Below are 9294 nucleotides of genomic sequence, written 5' to 3' on the forward strand. Positions count from 1 at the left end.
TACTTCTTCACCAATAACGCGCGGTTCGCCTAATTCAAGGTATCTTCGGATTGGCCGATAAACGTTGATAGCAAAGTTATGAATATCGATCATAAAATATCCACAAAATTCAGTATTTCGTGTTAGCTTTCTGTGTTTTTGTTTTCGAAAAGTCACGTTGCTATGATATTCCACGTTGGCTTTGAATTTAAACAAATAATTAGTGTACTGAAATCGGCTTCAATTTATGAACCCAACTTCTGTCTTTATCAGGCGATCCTAATTTAACAAATGCAACCACAAATACACTATGGTGATGGTATTTCTGTTATGCACAGTGTCCAAATTATTTTATCAATGGAATGTTGTATAACGTATAAAGCTATTTATTGAATCAAACAATGGAAAATGCATGATGGAGTGTAACAATATTATCAAAAGAAAAGTTGCCACTAGCCGGCCGTGGTGGCCGTGCTGTTCTAGGCGCTACAGTCCGGAACCGCGGGACTGCTACGGTCGCAGGTTCGAATCCTGCCTCGGGCATGGATGTGTGTAATGGCCTTAGGTTAGTTAGGTTTAAGTAGTTCTAAGTTCTAGGGGACTGATGGCCTAAGATGTTAAGTCCCATAGTGCTCAGAGCCATTTGAACCATTTTCGAAAGTTGCCACTCACCATATAGCGGAGATGCTGAGTCGCAGGTAGGCACAACAAAAAAGACTGTCACAAATAGAGCTTTCGGCCAGTAAGGCCTTCGTCAAAAATTAATTGACCACACACACACACACACACACACACACACACAAACGCAACTCACACACACGACCGCAGGCTCAGGCAACTGCTATTATTGTTGTGCGTGACGACTGGATAGCGCTATAATGGTTTTTTTTCCGTTACTAACGCAGATTCGTTTCATAATTTTCAGCTTACTTGTTCTGTTCTAGTCCGACTCTCATTCTAAATGTATCATATGTTGATCTTATTTGTAACGTGTTTGTTCTACTTCTGTAACTCCTACTCTTAAAATGTTGGTAGCTATCTGCGAGCAACTCTGAATACGTAATTCCCTTCACTACTGGGTGTTATTTTCGTGTTAAAAAAAAGAAAGCTATGGATATTCGTCATCTGTTCTGATATCTTTTACATCACATTTTGTCACATACTGCTATTGTGCTATTAAAGGTAATGACACCAACTAATTAACGGATGGAGGTGGCTCTATGACAAGACACTAGGCTGGCATTTTGGATATGCGGAGTTTTACATCCCATCCAGCCATACACACGTATGTTACAACTGGATTCCTTCAATCGATCAGTGCCATAGTCAGTTTATTGCCCCATATTTCTCCGATCCGAGATTGTATCAGCTCGCTAACGACTTCGTTGTCAACGGGCGTTAGCCTATGACCTTACTTTTTTACAAGTACTTATACTACTACCACTTCAAAACAAACCGTGACTACTATCTTAGAATGTCCCATTACCGGTTTCCCACACTAACTGTAAAAGATAGCGCCTGTTTCTAATACATACGCTAGTAACACTAGTATTATGTATAATCCTAGTTTACTACCTTTACTGTACTAGTGTTTGATTTGCTTTCGACATCGATTTGGTCACCGACTGACAGCACAGACCAGTGTTGTGTCTTGCCTCATTAAGATCCAGCAATATCTTGCTGGCTCCAAGTGGATAGCGGCAGGTCAGAATGTATCACTTCACTGTACCACTTATACTTCTCAAGTCCTGACATGCCCGCTAACCTCCACTGTTACGTTAATGGCGCAAGCCATCGTCGGTATATTGTACTTCTTTCTCGTTTGCTGGGTTCGGTTACTGGCCTTTCTTGCTTCTACTATGTCAGTTGTCAATTATTCTTATGCCTGAATTTTTCTGAGACAGAGCCGGTGGTAGAAGTTTTATTGTGTAGGGTATTCAGTCTGAAGACTCATTTGATTCATCTCTCTTGCACAAGTCTTTTCATATCTGCGGGCCCACTGCATTTGTACATGCTTACTATATTTAAACTTTGGTCTTCCTCTAAATTTTTACCCCCGACATTACCCTCATTGCCAAATGAGCTACTCCTTGTAGCCTCAGGAAGTGTCTTATTTTCCTATCCCTTCTTTTACCTATGTTGTCTGGTAAACTCTTTTCTACCCAATCCGATAGAGTACGTCTTCATTAGTTACACGTTCTACCCATCTAACCTTCAGCATTCTTCTGTAACATCACATTGCAATAACTTCAAATCTCTTCTAGTGTATGCTGTTCACTGTCCACATTTCTATTCGGTATGAGGCTGTGCGCCGCGCGGGGTAGCCGCGCGGTCTGTGGCGCCGTGTCACGGCCCGTGCGGCTCCCCCCGTCGGAGGTTCGAGTCCTCCCTCGGGCATGGGTGGGTGTGTCGTCCTTATCGTAACTAGTTTAAATTAGGTTAAGTAGTGTGTAAGCCAAGGGACCGATGACCTCAGCAGTTTGGTCCCATAGGAACTTACCACCACAAAATGAGGCTATACTCCAGGCAAATAATTTCACAAAAGACTTCCTAACACTTAAATTTGTTTGAGAAGTTAAGCTACGTGTCATTTTCAGGAAAACTTTAATTGCTATTGTCAGTCTGCATTCACTTAAGTCATAGTCGTCTGCTCTTTTAGTGTCTCATTTCCTAATCTAACTCCCTTACACTGCCTGATTTAATTCCATTGCATTCAGTTACCTTCATTTTACTTTTGTTCTTGTTCATCTAATAACATATTTTCAAGACACCAGCCATTTCGTTAACTGCTCCACCAATCCTCTGCCGTCTCTGACAGAATTACAACGTAACCGGAAAACTTCAAAGCTTTTATTTCTGCTCTCTGAACTTCGATTCCCTTTCCAAATTTATCCTTAGTTTCCTTTACTGCTGGCTCGCCTCCATGTACACATTAAATAACATTTGAGATAGAGTACAACACAATCTTACTCCCTTCTCAACCACTGCTTCCCTTCATGTCCATCGGCTCTTATAACTATGGTCTTGTTTCTGCACGAGTTGTAAATAACCTTTAGCCCACTGTTGCCTTCAGAGTTTCAGAGTGAGTAGTCCAGTCGACGTTTTCAATCTACAAGTGCTATAAACGCAAGTTTGTCTTTCCTCAACCCATCTTCTAAAATAATTCGTAGGGTCAGCATTATCTCAAGTGTCCCCACAATTCTCTGGAACCCAAACTGATCTTCCCCGAGTTCGACTTCTACCACTTTTTCCATTTTTCCATAAGGAATTCGTTTTAATATTTTGCAACCATGACTTATTAAACTAATTGTCTGATAATATTCAAACGTGTTCGTATCTGCTGTCTTCGAAATGGGGGTTATTACATTCTTCTTGAAGTATGAGGGTATTTCGCCTGCCTGAAACGTAAGCATACCAGGTGGAATAATTTTGTCATAGTATGTTCCCATAAGGATCTCAATAATTGTGAGGGAATGACATCTACTCCTGCTACCTTGTTCTTTCAATAACCGTTCAAACTATTCTCGCAATATCCTATCTCCCATCTGATCTTCGACTACTTCCTTTTTTCTTCCCATACTATTGTCTTTATGGTTCTTTCCTTTATATGGCCTTCAGTACATTGCATCCATATTTCAGCGTCTCCTTCTTTGTTAGTAGAGCAAAATCGTCTTCTGCTCTAATTATATCATAGGCATTTTTGACCTCATAAAACCTGTCTTGTGTTTTCAATTACCAGACATTCCTGCATGACGCGAAGTTCTGTGTCACTTGCAGTTGAAAAGTGTTAACTGAAAAAGTACATTGTAGGGATAACCTATGACAGCTTATCATTTTATACAGATATCATTTGAGGGTTGCAACAAGTTAACAAAAATCTTGGTCAGTCTTCTGCTGCAGATGCGATCATTTCGGCAGATGTCACTTCGCTTGGTTTTAAACCACCGGGATCGACTTTTGCTGATCTTTGTACAGCGTGGGGAAAAATTGTGTCACGAAATTTTAACCCTGGATAGCTGATGCCAGTAGGAACCAAAATTATTAATGATGTGTAGGTCGACAACGCACAATTTTTAAACTACGGAAACTCGGCACCACGCGCTCCGATTGGCCGCGGGTTTGCACTGTTGCCGGATGGCTATCATGTTGGGGCAGTTACGGGGAGAGGGGCGTTTGTATGTGGGAACCGACAACCATAGCGCAGCCCGTCAACCGACGGACGGCAACAGGGCAATCCCACGGCCAATCGGAGCGCGTGCCACCAAGTTTCCGTAGTTTAAAAGTCGTGCGTTGTCGACCTACACAACATTGGTAATTTTGGTTCCTAGTGGCATCAGCTTTCCAGTGTTAAAATTTTGTGACACAATTTTTCTTCACCCTATATTTTAAAACTGTGTAGATGTAGTAGCAGGTTATGAGTTGAAAACACTCACCAAGCTATACCCAAACGACTGGAGAGTGAGTTTCATACGGCGGCAGACGTATTCAGGGAATATGTAGAATAAGTCGTTGAACTAAATAGGAAATGTGATTATTTGTAGGAATTGGACCTGTACATGCCCTCCATTTGATTCTACAACCGGTGGTGTGGATGATGCCGTCTACACGCCTCGAAAGCTGAAGAAAGAGGTACTAATTTATAACCTTGCATACGTAGGTGGATACGTAATGTAGAACATTATGTCTAAGAATCGTTTAAAATATTACCGTTTATGATGCGAAAAAACGAAAATGGTTCCGTGGATTATAATTTGAAAGTTTGTAAAATGCTGTAATATTTCTAGAGTGAATCATGTGAAAATCGAAACAGTAAGAGAAATAACAGTAGAGAGAAAGCTGTTAATTGGCACAGTAGGAGGTAGGTGACTGATCTGCCGTTCCTTCTAGAAGGAGGAAAGGATGAGCTTAGGATTTAACGTTGCATCGACGGCGAGTTGTTTAAAGACAGACCAAAGCTCGGAGTGGAAACGTATGTGACAAGGTATCGTCCTTAGTCTCTTTAAACATCAACATCTACATCTCTGCTCAGCAGGTGGCAGTAGGTACTTCTGGCACAACTTAACTGATCCCCTCTACTCTATTTCACTTGCGAATGGCGCTTGGGAAGAATGATTGTCGGTAAGCCATTGTATTAGCTGTAATGTAACAAATTTTCTCGTCGTGGTCATTTCGTGAAGTGTTTGCGAGATGAAGTAATACGTTGTCCTACTCTTCCCGGAACGAACTCTGCCAAAATTTCAGTAGTAAACCTCTTCGTGTTGCACAGCGCCTCTCTTGTAGCGTCTGCCAATGGATTGTGTTCAGCATATCTGTGACTCACTCGCGCCGACTAAACGATACCACGATGAAACGCGCCGCTCTTCTTTGGATTCTACTTATCCCTTCTATCAGTTCTACCTGGTAAGGGTCACAGATTGATGAACAATGCTCAAGAATTGGTCGAACAAGCGCCTTATAAACCACTTACTTCGTGGATGAGTTACATCTCCTTAAGGTTCTTCTATGAATGTCAGTCTGGCATCTGCTTTTATTACCACTTGTTTTATGTGCTCTTTCTACGAAGGTCGTTCAATAAGTAGTTCCACACACTTTTTTTCTCGGAACGTATTTATTGTTAAGAGTTAGAATTTGGTGACAATATTCATCAACATGTCTTGTCTATGCCCTATTTTTCTACGAAGTGTCCATCACGTTCTATGGACGTACTCCAAAGTTGTGGAAGAGCATGTATTCCCTGCTGGTAAAAGCTCTTGTGCTGTAGGCGTAGATACTCTCGTCGTCTTCGAAGTGGGTTCCTTGTAGAAAGACCTATCCGTCGGCCTGAAAACGCTCCAACAATTCAGATAAAATGGCCTTTCTTTGAATCTTGTGGTCCGCTGTGAGTATTCGTGGAACCCATCGTGAGCACCTCTTTGAATATCCGAGAGTGTCGATCATTGCAGACGCACTTCCAATGCTGACCGACAACTGTAGAGCCAATTGTTAAGTTGTGATGCGCCGGTCGGCACGAATAATGGCATCCGCACGATTCAGCGTACCTGGAGCAGTGTGTGACAGGACGTTTCGAGCGTGGCTGATCATGGAGCTCTGTTTCTGCATTTCCTGAGGCTGTAACTTTCTTTACCGCCCGTCTGTACTCCTGTCAACTGCAGCATCGCCATACACTGCACACAAACGTTTATGGATGTTCACCACGATTTCTTTTTCTGCACACAAGAATTCATTAACAGGACGCTGCTTGTAACGTGAGTTGTATGTAGACACCATTTTGACGCTGTACTACGGCTCTGGCCTATGCCAGAAGGGTTCGAAACTTCACCGGCGCACAGAACAAACATCAAATGTGAATCACCAACAAGGACGTTTGTCTATCTATATTAATGGATTTTTAAAACAATATGGGGCATTAATTATTGAACGACTCTCGCACTTAAAGTCGCTCTGAGACAGATATATTACGGTAGAGACTGTTTCCAGCAGTTTCTCATCAATAATGTAGTTATACAGTAAGGGCTTTCTCTTCCTATGTACGCGCAATATACAGGATGTCTGGGGAGGAAAAGTCAATATTTTACACAGTAATAGTATAAGTAATTCTGAACAAAAGATGTTATATGAACATAGGTCCGCAAATACTTCGTTAGGAAGGTATGGGTATTGAAAGGAACTTCCATTCTGCAAAACTGATGTGCACAACGTGAACGTAGACGCAATACAACTGGAGCGTAAGGTGATTTTCTTGAAAACAGTGTTACAGAGAAGTACAGTTATGTTACAGATTTTTACATAAAGTTTATTTACTTTGCATTACAACATGGTTCAAATGGCTCTGAGCACTATGGGACGTAACTCGAAGGCCAGTAAATTCTGAAAAAAAAGGTTCAAATGGCTATGACCACTATCGGACTTAACATCTGACGTCATCAGTCCCATAGAAGTTAGAACTACTTAAAACTAACTAACCTAAGAACATCACACACATCCATGCCCGAGGCAGGATTCGAACCTGCGAACGTAGCGGTCGCGCGTTCCCAGACTGAAGCGCCTAGAACCGCTCGGCCACATCGGCCGGCCATTACAACATGCATGTTACATTTACAAACGGCTTTAACACTTATCATACAGATATTGTACAGTTCACAGAACAGGTTCGAATATCTCACCATGAACGCAATTCACTTGCGCTCTAGCAATGACATGTGTTGCTTGTTCAATTGCCTGTGGTTGGTTCCTAATCAATTCAGCAGCGTCCATGATGCAACGAAGCAGTTCATCTCGTGTATTTACCTTCACTTTGAGCACCTCTGATTTCATCCAACCCCATAAACAGAAATCTTAAGGCGTAAGGTCACGTGATCTTGAGGGCCAGTTAATAGCACCGCCACGGCTAGTCAAGCGATTAGGGTAGGTGCAGTTGAGATGGTCCCTCACACGTAAGGTAACATGTGGAGCGACACCGTCATGTTGAAAGTACATTCCAGTTCTCTTGGCTAAAGGAACGTCTTCCAATTGTTCCACAAATGAATTTTCCAAAAAATGCAGGTACCTCTCTCCCGTCAATCGCCGACTGATAATAACTGGACCTGTCAAAAGGTTACCGATCTTGCCGCACCAAACATTTATGGCAAAACGAACTTGGAAATCTATCCACTGAAGCGTGTGTATTTTCCCGTGACCATCGATGATTACTGCATGTGTTGTTTATTCTGTGTCGCGAAAACTGGACTTCGTCGGCTGTATGTGAAATGGATACAGGTTTTATGCATGTAATGTTTCCCATACACGTGTCTGTGGGACATTCATACGCAGGGACATTCTTCGCATGGTGGTAGCGGGACTTCGCTCAACACTTGCAATAATTTCTTCCTGTTCTTGCAAAGTTTGTTGGCGTGCACGCTCGAACGAAAAATGTCTATTTAGAAGAGAGCCTGCTACACGGAAAGTGATAAACACTTTAGTAAACACCCTGCGATCAGGTAATCATCGAGTCGGAAAGGGCCTGTGGTATTCTTCTCTTGCAGCGGCAGCACTACCTTCTCAGAAGACGTAATCATACACCATATCTGTGTAATCCTCATTACTGTAGACGTGTGACACTGTTAGCAGCATTTGTACGAACACAGTTAACACCATACACTACACAGATAACCGATCCGTCGCCGGTACACTACACAATGCGGCTTACACGGCACAACTACGCAAACAACGGGTGACTGTATTACATACGTCACATGACCATAATACGTGGTAGGTCGCAGAGCGTAAACATGGCATGTACCCGTCCATTGTTTGCAATAAAATCACGTTAGAGTCCAGTTGAATTGCGTATACCTTCACGTTGTGCACATCAGTTTTGCAGAATTAAAGTTCCTTTCAATACCCATACTTCCCTAACGAAGCATTTGCGGACGTATGTTCATATAACAATTTTTGTTCAGAATTACTTATACTATCACTGTTTAAAATATTGACCTTTCCTCCACAAACACACTGTATATTGCTTTTATTTACGTTCAGGGTCAAATGCCAATCCCTGCTCCATTCATCAGTGTTTAGCAGGTCTAAAGACTCCGAACAGAAATTATTTATTAGATCATTTATATAGGCCTATATTCTAAACTGTAACTGTCCTACCGTAATTTCTTGGGGTACTCCTGAAATCTCTCCATCTGCCGATTTCCGCTGGCAGGAAAGTGTAAGGGAGTCTCTGGTCCAATGCACGGTATGTTCGATTTTTTTTCTTTTTCAGTAAACAGCAGTGGGGGACTATGTCCAATGCCTTCCTGAAGTCAAGCGCTGTGGATCTAATAGAGCAAAAAAGCGAGTTTCGCAAGATCACTGTTTGCAGTATATATACATTGATATTTACAGAGGAGAATTTAATTCTCAAACAACGTCATAATACGTGAGCATAAAACGTGTTCCAGATTTCTACAACAGATGACGTCAGCAGTATAGGCTTGCAATTATGTGCATCGAGCCTAAAGCCCTTCTTGGAATGGGGAAGAAAAAGCGCTTTTTTTCCAGTCGCTGGGTACCCTTCGTTGCTTCAGCGACCTACGGCAAACTGCTCCTATAAGGGAGCAAGTTCTCTCGCATAATCTCCGCAGAATCTTGCAGGTATCTCATCTGGTCCTGATGCCTTCCACAACTAAACGAATGCAGTTGCTTTTCTATTCCGTGATCACTTATCTCAGTACCTTTCATTACGGTGCTCGTACACTGGTTGAAATGAGGATCATTATTACTATCTTCCGCGGTGAAACAGTTTCGAAAGACCGAATTCAGCGTTTCGGAACCATACCAGCAGTTGCC

This window comes from Schistocerca americana, chromosome 2 (genome assembly GCF_021461395.2).
Source record: "Schistocerca americana isolate TAMUIC-IGC-003095 chromosome 2, iqSchAmer2.1, whole genome shotgun sequence".
Lineage (NCBI taxonomy): Eukaryota > Metazoa > Arthropoda > Insecta > Orthoptera > Acrididae > Schistocerca > Schistocerca americana.